We start from the raw sequence: 23,394 nt of genomic DNA on the forward strand, positions 1-23,394 counted from the left end.
CCCCCTATTTATTGCCCAGTAAGAGGGAGTGTACCCTCCTTTTCCTCTTTTAATTAGCCAAATAAACCTTTGCAATGAAATCACAAACCACCTTTGATATAGATTTCCACACCCAAACAGCTGATCTATGATCCAATAAAAAATCATACAAATGTTTAGTCAGTGTGATTGTTGTTTTTGCCATGTAAGGGAGCTGGAGCTCATGTCCTGGAGATCTGGGCTGTCCTCCCAGTGTGGAGCAGTGGGGAGTCAGCTCAGGGGGGCTGGTGGGTGACCCCACTGCACTGCTTGGCATCAGTGAGAGACTCACAGTCAGGAATTTCCCTTCTCCCTCTTCTCTGTGGCTCCCACCTCCTCTATAAAAAAAAAAAAAAAATTCCACATTTCAGCAGATTCATGTGGATGAGTACTGGAGTTGCGGGGTCATCTCTGAAGATTCAACTTTTATAGATGGCTTTTTTGGTTTTTTTATTGGCTCAGATCTCTGGGCTCTGTCCCCTCCTTGAGCTTTTTGATGAAAGATTCTTAACTGCTTTTCTTCTTTTTATTGGAAGTGTAGAATATACCATAAGTTTCTGGGCCATGAGGGATTCACAGGCAGGCAGAAAAGCTGCCAGCCACAAAGCCCTGAGCTCCAGCTCCTGCCCCTCTGAGCTCCCAGGAGTCCCTTTCCTTGCCACTATTTTCCTCTGTATATGATGGAGATATTTTTTCCTGCTAATTTTTTTACCTGTCATTAAAGTGGATTTTGGCATCACTACAGCCATAGAACTGATAATTTTTCACTTATAAGACAAAATGATTTCCAGAGGGAGGGGTTAATTCACGTCCCAGTACATTGGAAAAACTTCTTCCTGCCAGGAACTGTTTTTTCCCAAGATAGAGAAATTCAACAATACCAGACCTTTGATTTCAAGTTGTTTTTTTTTTCATGTCCATCGTCCAGCATTCCCTCAAGTTCACCTTAACCTCCAGCATATCCTGCCAATAACCTGGTTTTCATGTCACTGATGCCCATTTGATGCTGAATTTGCAAATCACGTGCTCTTCTTTACTAAGATAGAAGAGAAATATGGTTTTTATGCTCTGACTTCTCGCCCACTGTGCTGGGAGGCCATGCTGGGTTATCCTGAACTGCTCTGTGAAGCAAGGAAGTGAGAGCAATTACTTCAGCCACATGCTCAAGAACTGCTCACCCTTCTGAATCCCAGAGGTATTTTCCAAACCCTTCCCCTCGAGGGTCCTGACTCTCCATCACTTGCTCTGCATTTATTTCTGTCTTATCAGAGCTCTGAATGCTCCTCGGGATCAGAAGAATGGTGGTTTAATCATATTTTTTGCTGGTGAAAATACAGTAGAGGATTAGTTTTAATTTTTAAATGGAGGTACACAGTTTCCTTGGATAGTGATTCTCCTTGAATTCTAGAGGCTGGGTTGAAGAGGAAATGGCACATTGACTGACAAACCAGCTTATTTCCATTTCTTTCTGTGCTTTGTGAAATAATATCTTCAGTTTGCTCTGTAAGAGCCAAATCAGCCTCATCCTTTATGTGCTCAGCTCCTCAAAATCTGCCCCAAAGTATCTTTACATAGTTCTTGAACAATGTCAGTAGTGTTTAATTTAGGCCTGTAAATATTTTTCAGCCCAGTTGATCCCAGACTGTGCATGAGATCACAGAAGTTAAAACCACCTCTTAGTCCTGCTTTCTTCATGTACCTCAGGATTTATTTAGCCTTCACAGAGGCTCTGCTTTGCCAGGCACAGAAATTCCCTGTAACAGGAATGGCTCAGATCCCTGTGTCCTTGTCCTCCTTGTAGGAGTGAGCAGAATTCTGCTTAATATTTCTTCAACATTCATGAGTTTTACAAATGTGTTTTAGGCAGCTGTAGCAGACACAGGGAGGTGGGGCCAGACAGGTGCTAGGTCAGGTACAAACACTGCACTGATGGGAGGAAATAGGAAGGAAATGACCACGAGGAGGTGAGTAAGGCTGTGAAATTATATTTTAAATGATCTTGAAACATCTTTATACCAACCCTGTTCCTTCTCACTGTAGGGCAGGGGGTGGATGTGGAAGGAAGGACATAAAAGACACTTTCAAAGCTTGTATTTGACACCCAAATTGCTTTAGACAGTGCGAACACCAGAAAATCCATGGACAAAGATTTCAGCTCAGGACAGGAGACAGAAGCTGTCTGAGATAGTGCAACAGTTAAGGAAGGTCTTTATTCTGCAAAACTGAAATAAAATCTGACATCACAGTTTCCTCTGACTCTAGCGCAGTGATGCAAGTCTATGTTCAAATAAATATATTATTTCCTGCTTTAACCTTGTCAAGTGGTGGAGCTAGTTCATCTTTTATGCCATATCTAAGGGTCTGGGAATCCTTTGAGCAGGGCTCTGGTGCTTTATTGGTTCTCTGCTAAGTGAGAGAGATGCCACATTGCTTTGTGGTGTACAAAGGGTGCCAACCCTGGTGTCCACATGAGGGCTTGGTGTGTCATGTCAGAGCAAGAAAAGTCTTTAGGTAACCTGCAACAGTTGAGAAAACTCCATTTACTCCTGGGAGAATCTCATGTCTGTCAGTAGTTTCTAGGTTGATAGGTGTCCCTCTTTTTCAGGTGAGGCTACACCACAGCACATTCCACAAAGCACTGAGTTGGATTTGATCCTTGTAGGTCCCTTCCAACACAGGCATCCCTGGCAGTGCTCAGGTCCTGTTTGGATGCGTCATGGAGCAACCTGGGCTAGTGAAATGTGTCTTCTCCAAAGCAAAGATCCTCTGTCCATGTGGGAACCCAGAACATCCCTCTGGCTGTCCAGGATGGCCATGACCCCTGCCAGGGGGCTCAGAAGCCCTGGCATGGAGCCCAAAATGCCTGTGGTTTTGATTATGATCCGTGGAGCAAATTACCAACCTTATATGAAGAATCAGCAAGCCACAGCAGTTTAGGTAGAATATAGTGAAGTTATCATGGGGTGGAAAAGTAGATTTTGGGGTTTTTGGTATGGGGGTTCAGGAGGCAAGATGGAGGGATCTGGGCATGTCCAGCCTTTCTCCTTCTTCTTCTTGGCCTCCATCTTTTGCTATGATGTTGGCACTTTTCGATTGGTTTAGAGTAGAAGCTCACTGTCTAAAATAGGTGATAGGTATTGGAAAGTAATTGTAAATATTGTATACGTAGTTTTTAGTATAAAGACATAACACTGCCCCAGGGGCAGGCAGAGTGCCTGGCACTGTCCTACTGGATGGACCTCAGCAGGGCAGGAGAAAGAATTTTACAGATGAGATACAATAAACAACCTTGAGAACCAAGAAATTAAGAGCCCTGACTCCTTCTTCAAGCGTTGGGCTGGGAAAGAGACTTTCGAACTCTCCTCGGGGTCACTCTGACAAGCTAGAGACCCCAACATGTCCACTCCATGTTGTCATGTGGCTACATGGAGTCTCTGAGGAACCTCAAAGGGGTCCCATTTCTGTCCCACTCAAACCAGTGCTGCCTGCTCAGTTATGCACGTACAGCATTATTCAGAACATGTGGCACCCTTCAAAACACAATATTAGACCCCTGCTTTATCATTTCATGAAGATTCATTTTCAGAGGGTTATACCAACTCTATTTAAATTAGAAATCACTTCCACTTTTTATGCCTGAGGATTCATAATAAGAACAACGAGAGCTCCCAGGCACAAATAAAGAAATGAGTGAATTTCTGATCAGGAAATTACCACTGAGGTTATTATTGACTAGCTTTTGTTTTTTTCCTGATCATTAATGTCGTTCTGCTTCTCTGGGTGGCTTATTGGCAAGGAGCAGAGTGAGCATCCCATGCAGCAAACAGAAGAGAAGCAATCTAAATGTAAAATTAGTTAAGTGCTGTGCTGCTATTTAATGCACTCTTGCAAGCATAAAATGTCAGGTAGGAATTTTGCTTAGAGAAAAGAAAAACTGACCCAAAAGGATGGTTTTTTTTACCAGCATTATACCTCATGAGATCATTTACATTGACACTGGGTATGATTTCTTTTTGGAACATTTTATTGTTTTTTTAGCTAGTACAAATTACAGCACAGGGATGGGATTCATTTGCCAAATGAAGATGCCCAATGCTATCTGACATGCCTGGCAGCATCCAAAAATCTCTGTGGGCAAGACAGAAATAGCCCAGAACTTATGAGTGACCAACCTCTTCCTGGATCAATAGCTCAAAGGCATCTGTGCTAGAGTGAATCTTTCTCCAGCTGACTCTGCTCACCACAGAAAGGACTTGATTTTCTGGACTTCCAAGGCAATTTCACAATATGGCCTTTGGTACCCAAACTGCCTGGGAGTGGCAGAGGGACATGGAGATCTCTGCTCTAAGCATCTGAGTGCTGCATGTGCTCTCCCTTGATTTTAAAGGGAGATCAAACACTATCACACAGCCAGCACCTACATGTGGATATCCTAAATCCTGAGTGCTACCTGTGATGTCAGCGTAGGGAGGCTCAAATCCAGCCTGGATTTGATGGATCCTCATCCAAAACCATGTGCACTCAGCAAAGGTCTGTTCATGTGGCTGATCCACCACGTGTGTGGGTCCAACCCCAAACACCATTCTCATCACTTACATTAATTTTGGAATCCAGATGACATGGGCTGAGGAGGATGTGAGGGAAAAGTGCAACTTGTGGGGAGGTATCTGAGCTTGGATTTCTGGAATCATGATGTGTCTGCTTGTCTGGGCTACAGACAGTCTGACAACCACCGATGTAGACTTGGCTGGATCATGTAGTGGATGGAGTGAGGCACTAAAGCAGCTTTAACCCTCTCCCAGTTCCATTATTGGGTAAATCTGCAGCAGAACTGGAGTCTCTAACTGGGCCTGGATAAGAGGTTGGATGGAGAGAAATTTTTTTTCATGAAACAATGTTCCAGATTGCAATGCAAGATGTTTCCAATTACCATCTGTATGGCAGATTACCTTTCTCAAGTGGGCAGTTTGCCTTATCTCTCTCTTTGAGTGACCACAATCACACCTCCCTTGGGAGGGGACATCTGCTGATAACAGACTATTGAATGTCACTGCATGACTGAAAGAAATTATAACATCCCATTGTGAGATGCTCCGCCCAGAGGGAGGAGCCAAGCATTGCTACCCAGATATAATCCAGAGGTTTTGAGAAACCAGCACGACTTTCTCCACTGAATTCCCCAGAGGAACATCAGCTGTCTCTTCTTCCACTGGATCTTCAGAGGAAGAATGCATCCTTCTCTACAGGACCCCCTTGCTTCAACAGAACCACCCCTGACACTGCAGGAGGGCTGCAGCCACATTTCCCATTGGACTGGTACCAACACCCTGACCCACAGGGTGTCAGGTTGGGTTCTGACTCTGTCAGTGTTTTTCTAGTGTACTGCATTGTTTATTTTATCCTGTTTTTCTTTTCTTCCCTATTAAAGAACTGTTATTTCCCATATTTTTACCTGAGAGCCCCTTAATTCAAAATTTATAGCAATCAGGAGGGGTGGGGAGGCTCCTGCCTTCCTTAGTAGACCCCTATCTTTCTAAATCAAGACAAACAAGCAGGTGAAACTTCCAGGCTTTGGCTACCCATTAGCTTAATCATTAGGTGATAACAGTAGTTAAGAGACATCACTATTAAGGAAGGTCTCGTTAATCATTTTGATAAGAACGAGAAAAGCATATTTATCTCAGTGGCAATGAGATGTAAATTAGAAGAATTCTCCTCTTTCACCCCACTCACAGACACTTGAGTTTTCCCTTAATTACTAGCAAATAGCAGCTTATTCAATTAAGCAGCAGAGCAGAACATAACCCCCTTCTTGGCTTCTTAAGCTCTCTCTTGGTTCTTTCTGTGTGGTGCCAGAGATAAGTGAAGACCTTTCTCCTTACAGAGTCTTCTGGGTCAGCAGCATTAGCGTTGTTTTATAGAGGCAGATCTGAAGGACACTGAGAGATCAAACAACATTCTCAGAGCCGTGGAGGGAATGGGAGGTGTCAGGAAGACCTGAACCTGCTTCTCAGAGGGCTGACACTGCTTGTCAAATCAACAGCAGGATTTTTGCTTCCTTTACAATCTGCAAAGTGAAGATAACAGGCTTCTCTGCATGGACGATTGGAAATTCCTGGAGGTGGCAGTGGTAGCAGCAGAGTTTCCCCATGCTTTTTCTTGATTGAAAGGAAAATCAATGTCAGTGGTACAGGCTACAGAGTGATGTTGTGCTAAGCTGTTCCACTGTTGTCCTGCTCATTTAGTACATCTACCATGGGCAGGGTTTCACTGCTCACTGAGCATGCAGGAGCCAGGAATGCAGTGCAAATGACAGCAGCCTGCTGGTCTAATCCTGTCTGACTAAACCTGAAAAAATCCACCTCGAGGTTTCTTGGTGAACCCCTGAGATATTTGCTGTGTGTCCTGGGGTTGAAAGAAGTTCACACCCTGGCACAGAGAACTCTGGCCCTTGCTGTGGCCTGGTGGGTGTCTCTGTCCCCTCAGTTTGCCTCCCCTATTCCTGAAAGAAGGAGCTGGGAGGAGACTCCAGATATTGGGTGTACACTGTCATTCCAGGGTAGAAACCTCCCTGCAGCATATCAGGGTCTCTGTACTGTTGAGGGATGAAAAATGTGGGATTTTACATGTATCTGGAAAGTTGGAAGTGCTCCAAGGGTAGTCCATGGGCAGGGCAGGATACAAACCCAAGCCTGCCTGAGTTCAAGGAGCGTTTGGACTATGCTTTCAAGCTCATGGTTGGATTTTTGAGGCTGTTTTATGCAGGGCCAGGAGCTGGACTCAATGGTCTTTGTGGGACTCTTCCAGCTTGATATATTCTATGATTTGATGACATCAGGGGCTTGGGCCACCATCGGTTGTCTGGGCTTCAAAAGAGAGTCCCAGCAGCCACCTGGAGGGTTTGGGTTGTCCAACCTCTGATCTCCTACAGTGTCTGAGGACCCAGACAGCCTGGGAGGTCCTGGCAGCTCAGCACTGCTGCCAGGCCAGGGATGTACACGAGAGCCTTTTCTGGGCTGTGTGGGAACCAGCTGAAGCCTGGCACCTGCAAGCTGGCCATGCCTGTCCTAACAATCCCTGTGCAAAGCTATTGTCTGCCGGGCACACCCCATCAAATCCCTTTTTCTATTTGCAGCTCTCTGGGTTCATGCCATGTGTTTGAAAGTCATTTTCCCAGAGCAGGCTGACAAATATGAAAAGCCAAATGCCCTTCTTCTTGCAGAATGGGAGGAAAAGCCTAAAATCTTTCTTACCTCTCCCTCAATATTCAGTGCAAGAACAGATGGATGGTGTGTATAATTCCATAGGAATGCAGCTGTAATTTCATGTGAACTAATACCCAGTTGTTAAACCAGCTACCAGAGAGGAAAAGAATCCTTCAAGCTGGTTTTAACAGACACCTGGCCCCTCTGCTTTTGCTTGTTTTCTTGCTACCAAGATCCCTCACTGTTTCTCTGTGTGCAATTCAAGATGAAAAGAGCATCAAGCATTTTCTGGCATTGCTCTGGGTGGATGGATGTAGAGGAGCTATGGTAAGGCAGGATGTTCTTGGAGCTGCAGTTTTTCTTGGATGTGAGCCCAGGATTTTTTGGACTGGGGGCCAGTTTTACTGAAAGGTTCATGAACTCTTGAGGACTGGGCCCAGATTTCCTCTGTCAAAGCTCCACACATTTCTACTGGGACAGACCGGAGCATACCAAAGCTGCAACCATTCCACGAGAAATTTTGGCCCTGCAGAGTTCAGCTTTGTTGTGTTTGGCTATGATTTCTGCAGGTGAGATGGGAGGTCAGCACCCTGGGGAAAGGAGCTGCAGTGCTGGGTTTTAACTGGGAACTGGATTCTTTACAGTGGGGTGCTGTCCATGAAGAAATTAGAAGGTCTGGGGTTTACATCCCCTCATCTTCTATGTCTCCTCATCCATCCACTGCCTTTCTTTCATCCCTTTCCCTATTCCCCTCATTGGTCATGCTCACCATTCCTCCACAGTGATCAAGAATTGTCTCCTTTAGAACAGACCTTTTGCTTTTACACTGCTTTGGGCTCTGTGCCCTGGAGATGCAAAGCCGGAGGTGACCCTGTTGGAACACACTGTAAGGCAAGGAAAGCCAAACCTGGTGAAATTTCATGCACTGCTCACTGAACAAGAATTTTACAGCAAAAAAATCTACCCATGAGCAGCTGTTTTGGGGAAGACTGACAGCCTTATTGCAAAATAGCCTGGGACTCAAATGATGTTTACATATCTGAGGATAATAAAGAATTAGGACCCTGGAGGTGACAGAGAAGCTATGTTATATGATGGTGGGGACACTGCCAGCGTCACCTGAGTCCAAAGGTCTCTGCTTAGCCATCTTCACAGTTTTAAGGCTGCTTCAGGACTGAGTTGAAAAGATAAAGGGCAACACTATACACACCGATCTCCTTTATCCACTTCTCTTTGATTATCCTCCCCACTCTGCTGTCTTCCCACATTTCCAGTTCTAGTTCTCAGTGCACAGCTGCATTTCCTGCCATCCTTCAGTTTTAACCTGGAAGCTGACATAGAATCACAGAATCATTAAGGTTGGAAAAGAGCTCCAAGATCACTGAGTCCAATATTTGTCCAATCACCCCCTTGTCAGCTAAACCACAGCACTGAACACCATGTGCAGTCATTTCTCAAGCACCTCCAGGGATGGTGACTCCACCACCACCCTGAGCAGCCCATTCCAAAGTTTAGCCACCCTTTCTGTGAAGAAATTCTTCCTGATGTGCAACCTGAAGCTCCCCTGGCACAGCTTGAAGCTGTGTCCTTTCATCCTGTTGCTGGTTGCCTTTGAGATCCTCGTGGAGATGTCCCTGGTGGGCAGAGAGGGAGGAATTAGAGAAAGGACTTGAATTGCCTTGTACAGTAGCCATAGCACACACCTTGAGGTGCTGCAGGTAGTCCTGGGGCCAGGGGGGAAGTGTTGTTCCTCCTGACCTCTATTAGCTGGAGGTGGCCACATGCCCTGAGGCGCACATGTCTCTCCACCTTGACAAAGCTCTGGAGATTCTGCTTTAAATCATAAATAAGAGAAGTCAGGATTTTCACGCTTCTCATATAAAAGGGCTTTCCAGAAGGCCTGAGGCACTCTGGTTTATTGGCAGAATTGTAGCATGTTCAATCACAGGTGAATCAGAAATGGACGTGGTTGTACAAGCTCTGTGAGGTCTGGACATCACAGCCAGAGGTCTTGTACCAATCACACTTGTGCTCCTACTTCTCTGGATATATTTATTCTTGGATTTAAAAAGTATTTTTCCCATGTACTTCTAATTGACAAATGGAGGAAATTAAGTTACAACATTCTGGGGAATAGCAACCTCACTGCTTGATTTCCATCATATGTAATGTACTTCATAACTTAGGCACACACTGAAGTTCTTTGCCAAATTATAGCTTTTCTGAGCAAAGAAAGTGCAGTTTTCCACACTTTTGCTGTAATGTGCTTCCTTGCTGGTAATACTGCTTTGACAAATGCACCTTTCTGCTTACACTGATTTGATTCATTTTACACTCAAGTTCTAACTGTGTTGGAAGAAATTGCTCATAATTTTGATAAACTTATAAAAGAATTTCCTTCCAATAGGGTTACATTTTTAGGCAACTCCAGGTGATCTATTGTCCTAAGTTCTCTGGAACCCCACCTTACTGGAGGGCAGTGGAATTTGGATAATTATACTGTGTGTGGATGTACTTGCTGTGGAGCTGGCAGTAAACATTACTTTTCTACCCCATCTTTCTTTTCCTTCTCAGGAATAAAGAGATTTTTCTTAAGTACATTATACCTTTCCCATGTTAACTTTTTGTTAATCCTCTAAGCCATTATATTTTGAACACATGATTCAATGTCTTGCTAGGTTTGTGTCTACATGAAAGAGCCATTTATCAAAAAAACCTGTGCCTTTGGGAGAGAGAGCTTTTTCACTGAAATGAAGATTATCCTATTGTTTGACAGATCCCATTGAGATCATCTACAAAACCCAATCAAGGACCTTCATAATGATACAAAATGGTAATAATAAGGTAAGGTTCTGTTTTCCTGACTCAGCCAAGGGGATATAATTAAGTGAATATCAAGACTAATTTTAAAAGTGCTGTCTAATAATGTGGCCTATTTTGCTTTTACAGGCTCAGTTGATTCCATTCTCTTATGGCTTGACATTTCAGTGTAAATGTTAGTATCTGAATGTATAATAAAACTGGTGGGGTTTTTTCCAGTTTTCCCAGGCATGTATGCACTTTGTAGCTGATGCCAAGTTTTATGGGTTTTGAAATTTTTGTTTTTGTTTTTATTTTCTCCCTCAGGTAGGTAGTTAGGATTAGAAACACCATATATGGACATCATCACAAGGGACTGTGTTCTTGGTAAAGATTTGGGGTAATTTGGTGACAGGCTGGCTCTACAATGTCCTTTCCATGATACTGCCTGCTCCAGTTCACCTGTAGCACTTCCCTGAGCGCTGAGCATGTGGACAGCATATCCACCAGGACTGTCTTGGATATATCCCCTTCCTGCTTTATATTCCTCCACCTGTGCTTGGATAGAGCTTTAAGCCAACTCTTATCAGGTGCTTGTTTTCATCCTCTGTTGGCTGATGTCATTCTTTCTTGCTCAATAAAAACCCTTCTTTCAAAAGCCAATAAATATTGCATTAGTTGCCTTGTCAAGGTCACCTCTCAGCTTTTCTTCTCTGTGACTTTTTTATTGTCACATTTATGTCCATGTCCATGTTTGTGCAGCATCTACAGCACCACCCTGGTCTGGTTTCTCCTCTCTGCTTGTGTGGAATGAGGATCAGCTGGTGGCTGTGTTAGTCAGCTGGGAATTATATCCAGAGAATCCTAGAATGGCTTGGGTTGGAAGGGACCCAATATTGTCTTGTTCCAACCCCCCTGCCATGGGCAGGGACACCTTCTACTGTCCCAGGTTGCTCCAAGCCCCATCCAACCTGGTCTTGGACACTTCCCAGGATGGGGGGCAGCCACAGCTTCTCTAGACAATCTGTGCCAGGGCTTCACCACCCTCACAGGGAAGAATTTATTCCTAACATCTAATCTAAACCCCCTCTCCTTGACCATTACCCCCAGTCTTGTTACCATGGGAAGGGGTAGTAAAAAGACCCTTCTAGCCTTCTTGTAAATAAATTCTTATTGTAATTAAATTCTATCTTTTGCTGTCCCTAATACCTTTTTCAATATTTTTACCATGGCTTCATAGAGAAAATAAGTCATGTAGAACACAAGGAAGTTGTGAGTGTAAAACACATGTTGTAATGCATACATATTTGCCAATCTGTTTTCAGGTGGGGAAAACTGATGTTTAATGTCTAAAGCAAGCCAAGGGTTCAATAATGTGTGCAATTGTCATTTGAGAGCAGTGAAGGAAGAGAAGAGAGGTGGTGGCTGCCCCATCCCTGGAAACTTTCAGGTTTAGGTTGGGACAGGGCTCTGAGTAACTTGATCTGGTTGAAGGTGTCCCTGATCATGGCAGAAGGGTTGGACTTTGTGACCTTTAAAGGTCCCTTCTAACCCAAAATAGTCCATGGTTCAGTGATTTATGACTTGGCTGGCTGCATTACCATGGGATGGCATGGCACCCCAGCACAAGGAGTGAGTTACAGGAAACCATTTGCTTTCCTTTCAGGAATAAAGTGAGTGAGCCCACTAAAATCAGCCCAAATCTGCTCTTACCTCTGTTAGTTTTTGGTGGGAGAAAGAAGCTCCATTCCTGGTGCTTGGATGGCAGTGTAGCAGTTCAAGTCCTTAGTGCTGGGCTTCTGTTTCAGCCCCAAGAAAGTTTTTGTTGTGCAGCACAGCAAGGTCATTAATCAACAAATCAGTAAAAGCACCATGAAATCACTCCAGTGATGCCTGAAATGGAGAATTTTTGTAGGCAATAACATAGCTGAGAGTGGAACATTGGCAGTGAGGTGCTTCCCAGGGACAGGGTTTGTGTGCATGGGATGGCAACACTGCCCTTTGCTGTTTTAGGTGGTCACAGTCACCGACCTTTGGGGCTGATGATGCTGTGGGAGTGAAGGACATGGAGGGGCCATTTGGGATCTCCAAACTGTGAGCTCAGAGGCTCCACTACAGCAGCGGCTGCAATGCTGCAATGACTTCTCTGACTTCCTCCCACAACCACATCCTGAGCTCCTGAGAGTTAAGGAAGAAGGGGATAACGCCCCCTTTACTGCCTGGGTCAAGCTGTAGAAACATTTGAGTACTGCTTCTTTTGCAGAGCAATTTCCTCACAGCTCTTGATTTAGGCTTTTTTGTTTGCTTTTCTTTCCAGAACAGATACTCAGGAAGGGTTAATCTCGGTATCCACTGATACCCTGTACCTCCTTGCTGCCTCTGCCACTTTGCTCCCATAAGGGATGCTTTGCTCTGGCAAGACTTGTCATGCATATGAGGGAGCCTCAAATTTCCAGGTGGGCTCTGCAGTCTCCGGTTTGGGATGTTTGAGAGGTTTCCTGGCTGGGCAGGAGAGGGCAGCAAAACACAGAGGTTGAGAGAGAGAGGGAAAGAAATCCCCTGGCTGAGCGTGCAGGAGTTCATGTCGCAGTTTCAGGAAGGGTGCCCTGGTGTGGAGTGGGATTTGGGGTTTTCCAGCGCTGCCCATGGGGATGTTTCTGCAGCCTGGACAAGTTTGCTGGGGTGGGCAGTAGCTCACTCTCAGAGCAGTCCTGCAGAGAACACCAGGGAGAATCAGGTGAACCGGGAGAATCTCTGCTCCTTGGATGGTCAGAGAAGTGGAAAACTTGATGACCTGCAGAGGATAACATGTCAGAGCCAACTGCCTCAGAGAACAGCAATATTTTCACTGAGAACTGTGAATGTGGGGCCTCGGAGGAGGAGTTACCTCTCTTCTTTCTTGCCCCATGATGTGCAGCCAAAAGCTTCCAAACCACGGAACACGACAAAATTTCAACAACAACAACAAAAGGATCAAGATATTGGCAATGATGGGAACAAACACAGTCCATAAACAATTGGTGTGGAACAAATAAGGAGTGTTGAGGAATGCAGTTACTGTGGCAACCTGGTAATAATAGATAACAGCAGTACAGAGGTGGAAATAGATGTGAGAACAAGGAAAGCATCAAGAAATACGAATATGTGAGTCAAAATATGAAGCAATAAAATTATTGTCAGAGAATTAAAGGTGAAGTTATGCAACAGCATTGTTATGGTGCTGGTATTTAATTGGCAGAAGTATGGCCAGAGACAGCTGCCCCTGAATAAAACATCAGAGTTTTCATGAATGGTGAGTATGGAGAATATTAATAGTTAAGGTGGGGGGAAATGGTTATAAATCTGAAAGCACAGGAGAGATCAGATGGATACTGGAGTATCCTGGAGTCACATCCCAGAGCATTAGGAAGCACAAGTTGGGCTACAAAAAACAGGAAAGGGGTTTATTGCATTGGGGAGACAGTGGTAGGAATTAACAAGGGTTTTCCAGGGTTGTGTGGGGATATAGAATGGGACACAGTGTTGTACACAGACCTGGCTTTGAGCTCAGTAATTTAGTCATTAAACTTCCAGGTGGAGAACAATCTTCAGCAAAAATCCTACTCCCACCTCACTGACTGCACAGATCTTTTTCCCTAGCTGTAATTCCTGGGATTTGTTTGGATCAAAAGCTGACACGAGGGGACACACTGGGGATAAGGCTGGTGGAGATACTCTGCTACTGTCCATTATCATCCCAAGGATGCTGTTCAGAACCAAGGTTCCCAACTCTCTGGAGATATTCCTAAGTTTTCTGCACAACCTCTTAAGGATTAATGTGCAGCTTAACCTGATTGCTGCCATGGCTTTCCACTGCCTTGAATCAGGAGTCAAAAAATGCCTTTTGGTGGACACTTTTGTAGAGGATTATAGAATGAATCATAGATTGGTTTGGGTTGGAAGGCACCTAATTCCAACACCCTTCCATGGGCAAGGACACCTCCCAGTATTCAATTGTACCTGAAATAACACCTAATTTCGCCAGCATGGGGGCCAAATAACTTATTCCAATGCAAGGGGAAGGTTGTACAATGAGGGCCTGTAAATCAGGAGGAAAAAGGGCAGCCATGGCCAGGCAGTGGGAAATTAATTGTGGCAGAATGTGATTTGACACTGTTAGTTAGCACATTAGTTTTGATGGTAAATAAATGTCCCTGTCTGTGGGAAAAGGTGCCATTTTGAAAATTGCTTTTACAGCAAAATGGAGCTTTAGTGAAATGAGAAAAGAAAAAAAAAAAAAACCATCCAGAACATCAGTGATTGTACAAACATTATGTTGTGAAGTAATCAATACTACTCAGAGAAAAGATGAAATATACTCATTTTCTTTCATCTCAGCATATTTTCAGATGGCCAAAGGAACTGTTACTGTAACAGGCAAATACATAAACACAGTATTGGAAGGATGGTAATATAAAATTAGGGTGAAAAAAAACAGAGTAAGAAAGTCAAAACAAACCCTCTCTGCTTTACTGAAACAAAACACTTCAACACCAGAGTGAAATGAAGAAGTCAAAACAATCCAAATTTCCTGTCAAATATTTCACCAAAATCAAAATATTTCAACACAATGTCTCTGTTTCCAAGAAATGTTGTTTACAGGTGGAAAACTGTTGTATAACAGATGCTTCCAACTTATTGTAAAGTTAGAACCAACCTGAAAAAATGGGATTTTTGTGGCCAACAGTTGGATAACTTTTCAGCAAACATTCTCTTTGGCTCCATGGGGAAGCAGGGAGGGAAGAATTGCCATTTCAGCACCAGTGACATGGAAGTGCTATGGTTATTAGTGACAATCTATATTCCAATACTGCTCAGAGGCCTCAAAGAAGATTAGTGGCTCATTATGTTAAGCCACATGTAAATAAACAGGCATGGAGTGTTTTGTAATGTAGCCTTTATCTACACCAACAAGAGGAAATAAGGGAGACCAAGAGGATATTTTATGGCTCTGAATTTATAGAAGGGGGAAAAATCATGATTAGCTATGATTATGAATAAAAGTGGTCAAAAAAGACAGTTAATTTTTGGCCTCAATGTTATCGTCTGTCTCATTAGAGTTCGATGTTTTGTAGAGGGTTTCAATATTACCTTAGGATTGCCTGTCTGCCCCAGCCTTACCACAGAAAGCAACTTGAAATCCAGCTCTTCACTGGGACATGTTATTCATATGAAATTCCCACTGAAATGGCTGGATACTGTCTCAGGGGAAATGACCCTGGGATATCACCCTTGTGGAAATCTCTAAGATGGAATTGCAGAACTCTGCTTACTTTTATAGAATAACAATAGAAAAATTGTAAATACAATGAACATAGTGTTCACTGGGGGTTTTTAAACCTAACACAAAGTTATTGAGAACTACTTTTGTGCATTCTACTCCACCTGTAGCCAAATGGGCCAAAACCAGTCCTAACTCTTTGGAATTTCTATCCTCTCAGTTAAATTCTTGTAAGCCCAGCCTGTGGCACAGTCAGAATCTCTGCATGTTTTCTGTGTGCAGCACAAAGTACTTATAAAAAATTAAAATCCAGAAAACCAAATCAAACCCGCCCTCACATCCCCATTTGTTCAGCTCATGTGGTCACCCTGCACACATTGAGAGGTTCAATTTACACTTTGAATTTTGGGGCAAGATTTTTATGTCTTGGGAGCTTCCATATCAAATCCTTTATTACATTCCTGTCTCTTATCCCTTTCTTCCCACATGGAATTGAGGCTACCTAAAACGAAATCCGGGGAATTTCACACACCGGTGTGTCTCCTTACTTTGCAGCTTCTTGATTTTTGTACTATTATGATTTTTTTTTGCTCTGGGAAATGTGAATTCTTTTTCCTAGGAAAGCCAGTAAATCCAAGCTGCTGTGATCCCAGAGATCACTGATAGTTTTCCTGGATGGTCTTCTGTTCCCCATGTCCCAGAATGTTTGGGTTTTATGTGACCCAAGGACTTGATCAGGAAAAGAGAACTGATCCTCCTGTAAAATGAAGTTAGGATAAATCCATTTTAAAAGCCAGTTCACTCTGTGGCAAGGACAAATCAGCCCTGCTGCTCCAAAAAGCCATTAGATGAACAGGTGAAATGTTTCAGGGTGGACAGGGGAAATGCAGCAACTGGTATTCATCAGAGCTGCATTTCCTGCAAAAATGTATCTCTCTTCCATTTAGAGAGAAATAGTCTTCAAGCATCTGCAAGAAGGAAGAAGTAGGAGTGGTTACTCCATAATTAATTATTTTCTACATTCATGTTTGGAACATTTTGTTCTTGACCAAAATAACATCACCACCAGCCAATTCCTCTGTACCCCCCTGCTCCCTCAACAGCAAAAGTGCAAATTGAAATGCATGATTCTTGACTATTTTTCTGCCCTTTTTAGGTTACATAAATCTCTGGTTTGAAGCTGGAGGCAAGCAGATCCCCAGAGATGCAGGAGATAAATGGAGGTGAGAGGCTGTTGGAAATGGGGTCTGCATGTGTCGAGGTTGTGCAGATCCATCCTCCCTTTGGCAAACCCCATTCTGTGTTCAGCTCAAGGAATTCACTCTGGCTGCACTTCTGGGATTATTGAGGCCTCCCAGGTGCCTTTCCCACCAAACTCCTTCCTTTCCAGTGATGGAAAACATGGCAGGACTCACAATCACATCCCCTTTGTAGTCCTTCACGACTCTGGACAGTGGTTATTAGTTTTGATAGAGTCTCAAAGTCCTTGCTATGCCATTTTGGCACTAAAAAGGGCTCAAAGCTCCTTAGCAAGAGGCAGAACTAATCAGGGTCAGGAGCTGAGCTGCTCCTTTTATGGGAGAAGAAGAGAAAAAAGATCTTGTGTTGTGCAGCAGATTTGGGATGGAAATTTGCAGGAGATTTGGGATGGAAAGCTGTGAAGAGAATTTGCAGGAGATTTGGGATGGAAAGCTGTGAAGAGATGAACTTCTTACACCACCACAGCAGTGAAGGGTTTGGATTTATCCTGAGAAACTTCCAGAGCCTTCTCTCAGTTGTAATAGGTATCCTTTTCTCCACAGCAGAGCTGTGGGGAGGTCACAGGTGGTGTGTGGGGACAAGCACCCTTCTTTGGGATGCTGAAGGAGAGGGGACACCTTTGTCCGTCCAGAAAATGGCAACAGAGCTGGGGAAGGGTCTGGAGCACATCTGATGAGTGGCTGAGGGAGCTGAGAGGGCTCAGCCTGGAGAAAAGGAGGCTCAGGGGGGATCTTATTGCTCTCTACAACTCCCTGACAGGAGGGTGTAGCCAGGTGGGGGCAGATTCTTCTCCCAGGTGACAGGATGGGAAGAAATGGCCTCAAGTTTTACCAGAGGAGGTTCAGATTGGATATCTGGATTTTTTTTTTTTTCATGGGAAGGGTGGTCAGTCAGTTGAGCAGACTGCCCAGGGAGGTGGTGGGATCACCAAAGGATGTGTCACTTGGGGACATGGTTTAGTGTTGGATCTGGCAGCACAGGGTAAACTGTTGGATTCAATGATCTCTGAGGGGTTTTTGGACATTAATGATTTTATAATTCTATGAAAAAAGCAGGGACTTGGAAGGCAGAGGAGGATAACACTGTTGCAAATCCTATTTGAGAAGTTCCAAAAGCCATGTTTTTGATGTGTACCCAGAAAATGAAATCAAATTGTTCACATTTTCCAAAATCATAGTTTAAAAACCTCAAAACTTTTGAGCTGTGAAAGGGTGATGGATTCTTACAGGAAAAAGGAATCATATTGTGGCACCTTAGGTTGTTCATTCTTGATCCATGATGAAGGCAAATGTTCTTGAACTGTTCATAACTGAGGTTTCTGGAACCCAAAATGCAGGATGTAGGTAAATTGTTTGTCTTCCTTTTATTTTTGCAGAAGGAAGAAAATCTCTTGCTAAAAACCCCACAAAATCCAGCTTCCAGTTCTGATATTTTTTCTCTAATAAATGAGTGCTTATATATTGTGTTCTTCTGGGCTTGGGGAACTGTGCAGAAAGCAAAGTTAATTTAACCACTGGGACAAAATTACAAGTTTATTCCTTAAGAAACAAAACAAAATATTCAAGCTTGTGGCTAGTAGCAATGGTTCAAGAGGGCTTGAATGCTGGTATAGTCTCTGGAGACAAAATTTTTCTGAAGAAACAAAAAATAGAAACAGGCAAGAATTTCCTCTCTACAGAGAAACAACACTCAATCAGTTTTAGTAGATAAAATGTTTTCTTAACTCCTATGGCATTTCACAATTGATGAACATTTCCAAAATAGAGATAGTTAAAATATTATCTCTTTCCCACAAGGCATTTTGGCTTATATTCTGACTTTTGTTACTGTTGTGACCCAAGCTGTTTAAATTTATAATCTCCCCTCTCCACCATCTATGCTGGGATGACTAATTAACGTGGCTGCCATGTGTAATTGCAATAACGAATATCTCATACCCTCACATTGTGTTTTGACGTATTTTGCTATCATTTTGAACCAGGGATCCAAAAGAAGACAAATATTGTTGTGCCAGTCAATGTTTTTGCTCATCTAAGGAACAGAAATAAACAGTCTCAGGGTCTCTTTAGCTCGCCTGTTAATTAAAGCCATAGGAATTAGGCTGGATTTTCTACCAGGTCACCTCTGCAAAACTGTGGTAATTAAAGACCAGATGATGGCCCTACAATTAGGAAGGTGGTCAGAAAAGAGGTGACCAGAAATTTCCTCCATTTTTCCCTTAATTTATCTTCAAGAAAATGGAAATAAATTCAGGGCTTTCTCTCATTATTTATCAGAAGAAGGAACTTCAAAGTTTTTGCATGGAGGAATATTGCAAAATGCTTTTTGATATTAAAACTCAGGTACCAACACCTGGAGAACCTATTGTCCTTGAAGAACCTGTTTTCCTTAAAACTCTGTCAAACAGCGTTTCCCAAATCCATGGCACCTGCAGTCACCAGAGCCAGGAATCTTCATCAGCAACAGGTTCTGTGAAAAGGCCCTCTGGCACAACGACTTTGACTTAGATTCTCACCAATAGACCTTTGCCTTGCCCACCTTGTTTCATTTATTATACTTCAGATTATTTAAAATTATTTTGGAAGTACTGAACTTGTGGTGGGAAGAGAAAAGTCATAGACACCTCCAAAAAAAAAAAGAATCCTCCATATCTAAATGGCAGAGATTTTTTTTTTTTTTTTTTTTTTTTTTACAGGAGAGGAGGGAAGTTTGACAGGAACCCCAAAAATCAGTTTGAGTGTTGAGTTGCTAGTGATAAAAGGAATGTAGAATGATGATGTGAACTACCTGGAGATAATCTAGCAATCTAAAAGAATATTGGACCTCTATACAAAAATGGTTATTTATTAAAAAAACCCAGAACAAACCAGAAATGAAAAAAAGGCTGAAGTGAAGCATTCATCCACCTGAATGCTACAAAATCATTTAATCTGGGAGTCCTGAAAACGGTTCTTGTATTTAGATACTTTAAGGTTCCACCACACCATTTTGAGAATTTACCTCTGTGTTTTCCAGAGGGAATGCCAGATGTTTATTGAGTGTGGGCTGTTTTCTCTCGGGGCTGGAGGCAGGACAGGCAGGTCAAGAGGTAAAAGCATGTCAGGCTCTGTGAGAAAAGCAGACATCCAGGGGAGAGAAGATTTTGTGCTGTGAAGCTGTTAGGCATTAGTGAGCTTATGTCTGCTGCCATTCCTCCTGGAGGAATTCCTTAATGTGCAAACCTTATTACTTTACACCTTTATTTTAAATTTTATTTTAGATTTTTCTTGCTGCCACGCTGAGCACCAGCAGTGCTTCACCAGCGCTTTGAGCACCTGGTCCTTGCCTGAATCCTGTCTATTTGGTAATCCTGAATCCAGCTATTTCACTCTTCCTGGAGACACTCTGCAGGGTCCCTGTCCTATTTCTCCTTCAGTCTCCTCTCTTCCACCTTTTCCATGCTGACCACAGCCTCTGCAAGCTTGGGTTAGACATTGGATGATCCTGGTAGGTCCCTTCTCAGCTGAGATGTTCACACGGGTATCCAGTGATAGGACAAGGGGGAAGGGCCTTGGAGGGAAGGTTTATATCAAATATTGGAAAGAAATTCTTCTGTGTGAAGGTGGTGAGACCCTGGCACAGATTGCCCAGAGAAGCTGGGGCTGCCTCATCTCTGCAGGTGTTCAAGGCTAGGTTGGATGGGGCTCTGAGAATCAGTGGAAGATATCCCTGTCCATAGCAGGGGGATAGGACTGGATGATCTTTAAGATCCCTTCCAACCCAACCCATTCTATGCTTCTTTGATTTCATTTAGACATAAGAAATTTTTTTCTTTTCTTTTCCTTTTTTATTTTGTTTTGAAGGTGGACAAACAGCAGAGCAGCTTGCCCAGAGATGTTGTGTCTCCCTCCTTGAAGATGTTCAAAACTCAGACAAGCAAAATATTCTGGCTGACCCTGTTTTGATAAGAGGGTTGGAGTAGGTGTTTTCTGTTCTAAACTCAACAATTCTGTGATCTTCCCATAAAAACATCCTAAATTATTTCAAACTAGTCTCTTTATACCTGAAGATTAAAGCAGGGAAATGAAAAGAGGAAGACTGTTAAGTCCAAGGTTTTATCTAATACTCTTGAACTTCTAAAAGCTTTATTCTTTCTCTTTTTCTTTCTTAGTCAAATATTAATTAGGTTAGCACCGTAGTTATATAATGATACCCTTGTTATTCCCTTGTGTACAGTGAATAGAAGGCGCTTCATCTTCAGAGATAAATGATCCAAAGGCTTTTCCTTCTGTAAATCCGAGGCAGCCACAACCCTTCAGCCCCTGCAGGACTCTTCTCTCAGAGTCACAGCTAAATCAGTGCCACACTGAGTAAACATGGGCTCTGCCTTACAGCCCAGACTGTTTTGGAGGAGACCTGAAAAAGATTTTGAAGTCTTTTCACCAGTAAATAAACAAAAATCTCCACAGCTGGATAGTATCCTTCCTTCTCTGCAAGGCCTTATATTTATATTCTTATTTAAATGTCTTTGTAAGTGTCCAAAAAAGTAACACTTCTCTTTGTTTGGAGGATCTCGTTCTAGTAAGTGATTTTATTTAAAAATAGATAAGACTTAAGGACTGGATGCAAGTTTTCTGCTTTTGCATGTGTTGTTAATAATACCTTCCTTGATAATTACATTGTTGGGGCAACACACAGAGGACAAAGGACTGTTATTTTTTCCTCCTTCTTTTTTTATTTTTTTGATAACCTGAATTTATTTATTTGTGACAGCAGAATTTTTCCCAGATAAAATTGGAGCCTAAGTCTCCTGTCATCCCTTTTGGGAAATGTACTGCCCTTGCTAGGATAGAATTGCATCACAAAACTACTTCCAGAGAATTATTGAGTCCAATAACCATCCATCACCCTGGCAAAGTCTCAGGGTCTCAAAGCCCTCTCACATCTTTGTTGACCACAGCTGTTGCAGCCCTGCAGTAGAGAAATGAGCTCATTGAGGAGGCCAATTTCATTTTTCTAAGGACTTCAAAGATGATGGTGGGAGTCTAAAACCAGAATGAGCAGAAAGCAGTGGTGGGAGATGGTCTCAATAGATGTATTTTTTTTCAGCAGGAAGGTGGGATGGTATCAACCCAAATGGGCTGGAGATTGAGCACAACTCCTGGAAGCTGCTTCACGGGGAGGTGGAGGTATCACTGTGGTAATGCAATCACAAGGTCCTCCCTTCACCTGGAGGAGAAGAGGAGCTGCAGTGGGGTGGTCACTGAGAGTGCCCTTCCCATTTGCAAGAGAGGAGGATCCCCTTGATTTCATCTGCTCAGGAAAAAACCCATAGTCTGACTCAGGGTTATTTTCTGACTATTCTAAAGTAGATCTGGTTGTCATGAAATGATAAACTGATGAAATGAGGATCTGATGGTGCTTTTGGCGAGAGCAGAGAATGGGGAGGAACAAAACAGCTTTCCTGTGTCCCATACTTCCACTTTTATCCACTGCTTCCCTTAGGATTGCTGTGCTAGCAGCACTCCTCCAGCAAGCCCATGGATCTCTTGGATTTTCTGCTATTAAACATATGGGGTATGTCAAAAATGCCGTGGGTCATATCCTCAAGTAGGAAAGTTCCTAAAATCAGTAAAGTCACCAAACCAGATGATGGTAGGGTGTATCAGAGAAGAGCTATTTTCTCTTATAATCTGTCCTGATACCCCTCTATGACTCCCTGTGCTTGCTACACCCTGGGGTAGGACACCAGGAGCTCTGATCTTGGCCTCTACAGAGGCTCATCTCATTAGTTATCTGCAAGTTCTGGAGACTTTTCAAGATTATAAACAAATAGCCAGGGGGTCCTGAAGTCAATAAGCAGCATTTGTGTTGTGTGTCCAGCCTCCTGACCTCTCCTGCTTCCAAGAGAAACTTTGTCTGCTCCAACATCATGGGAATCCATCAAAATGGATGGGAATCCATCCAGAAATCTCCCCAAAACACAAAGGGATTTGGAAGCTCAAAGTCTGTGGAGCAGTAGCAATGAGCTGTTGGTAATTAGGCCAGGTTGGTAATTAGGCCCTGAGCAGAAGAAGTTCATGGAATGAGATGATCTTCAAGTTGCCTTCCAACCCAAACTGTTCCATGAAGCTGAAATCTCACTCACATGATATTCATCAAGTATCTAGCTTTGAAGAATTTGAAATACAGCATGGTATGTTCAACATTTTATTAAACATTAAATATGCCTAACATGGATGTCAGGCATTGGCAGAACCCTTTTCTGAAGAAATTATTTCCCACTTTAAATTACAGCAGAAATGGGAAGATTTGGAGCCTGAGAGAGACATTTCCTTTTATGAAAATGCTGTTACTGGCAGTCCTTAAAGGTGGGATCAAGGGATTTAATAAATGTAATTTACTTTTTATTGCTGCTCAGAACTGAAGCTACTTTGGAGAGAAATGGGGATGTGCTGTGGGAAAATGCTACCCTAAATCTCTCCCCCATCAAGCAAATCTGCCCCAGAGTGGTGTTTTAGGGCAGTGTTTTGAAATGGGAAGAGTAAATCTGCAGGAACCATGTGTGCCTTTGCCCTTTCGCTCCTTTAATCCACTCAATCACATCTGATTCTTGTGGCTCAGAAACATTTGTCCAGCTGAATTGCCTGGGAACTATTCTCTCTGATATCTTTCTAAGGAAAGTTGATTAATTAGCACATTATTGAGTGTTGCTCCTGTGCTGCAATGGGTCTTTGCTTTGCAGAGTCAGGATAGGCCCTGTTCCAAGTCCTTCCTTCAAAACAGCATCTCTAAATTTTAACTGTTAGCTAAAGCCTGCAATTCTTACACAGTCAAGAGTACCTTTCTCCTTATTCATTCTCTGTTAAAAGA

The 23,394-nt window shown here is 43.1% G+C and overlaps 1 long non-coding RNA gene across 1 annotated transcript; it reads left to right on the forward strand.

Annotated features, from left to right (window-relative positions):
• The first annotated feature begins 17,043 nt into the window (after positions 1 to 17,043).
• LOC134430709 (uncharacterized) lies at positions 17,044 to 21,693 on the forward strand. Its single transcript, XR_010030900.1, has 3 exons — positions 17,044 to 17,066; positions 18,950 to 19,008; positions 21,634 to 21,693. It is a non-coding gene; the product is annotated as an uncharacterized LOC134430709 (long non-coding RNA).
• Positions 21,694 to 23,394: the final 1,701 nt, after the last annotated feature.

Source organism: Melospiza melodia, chromosome 1, assembly GCF_035770615.1.
Source record: "Melospiza melodia melodia isolate bMelMel2 chromosome 1, bMelMel2.pri, whole genome shotgun sequence".
Classification (NCBI taxonomy): domain Eukaryota; kingdom Metazoa; phylum Chordata; class Aves; order Passeriformes; family Passerellidae; genus Melospiza; species Melospiza melodia.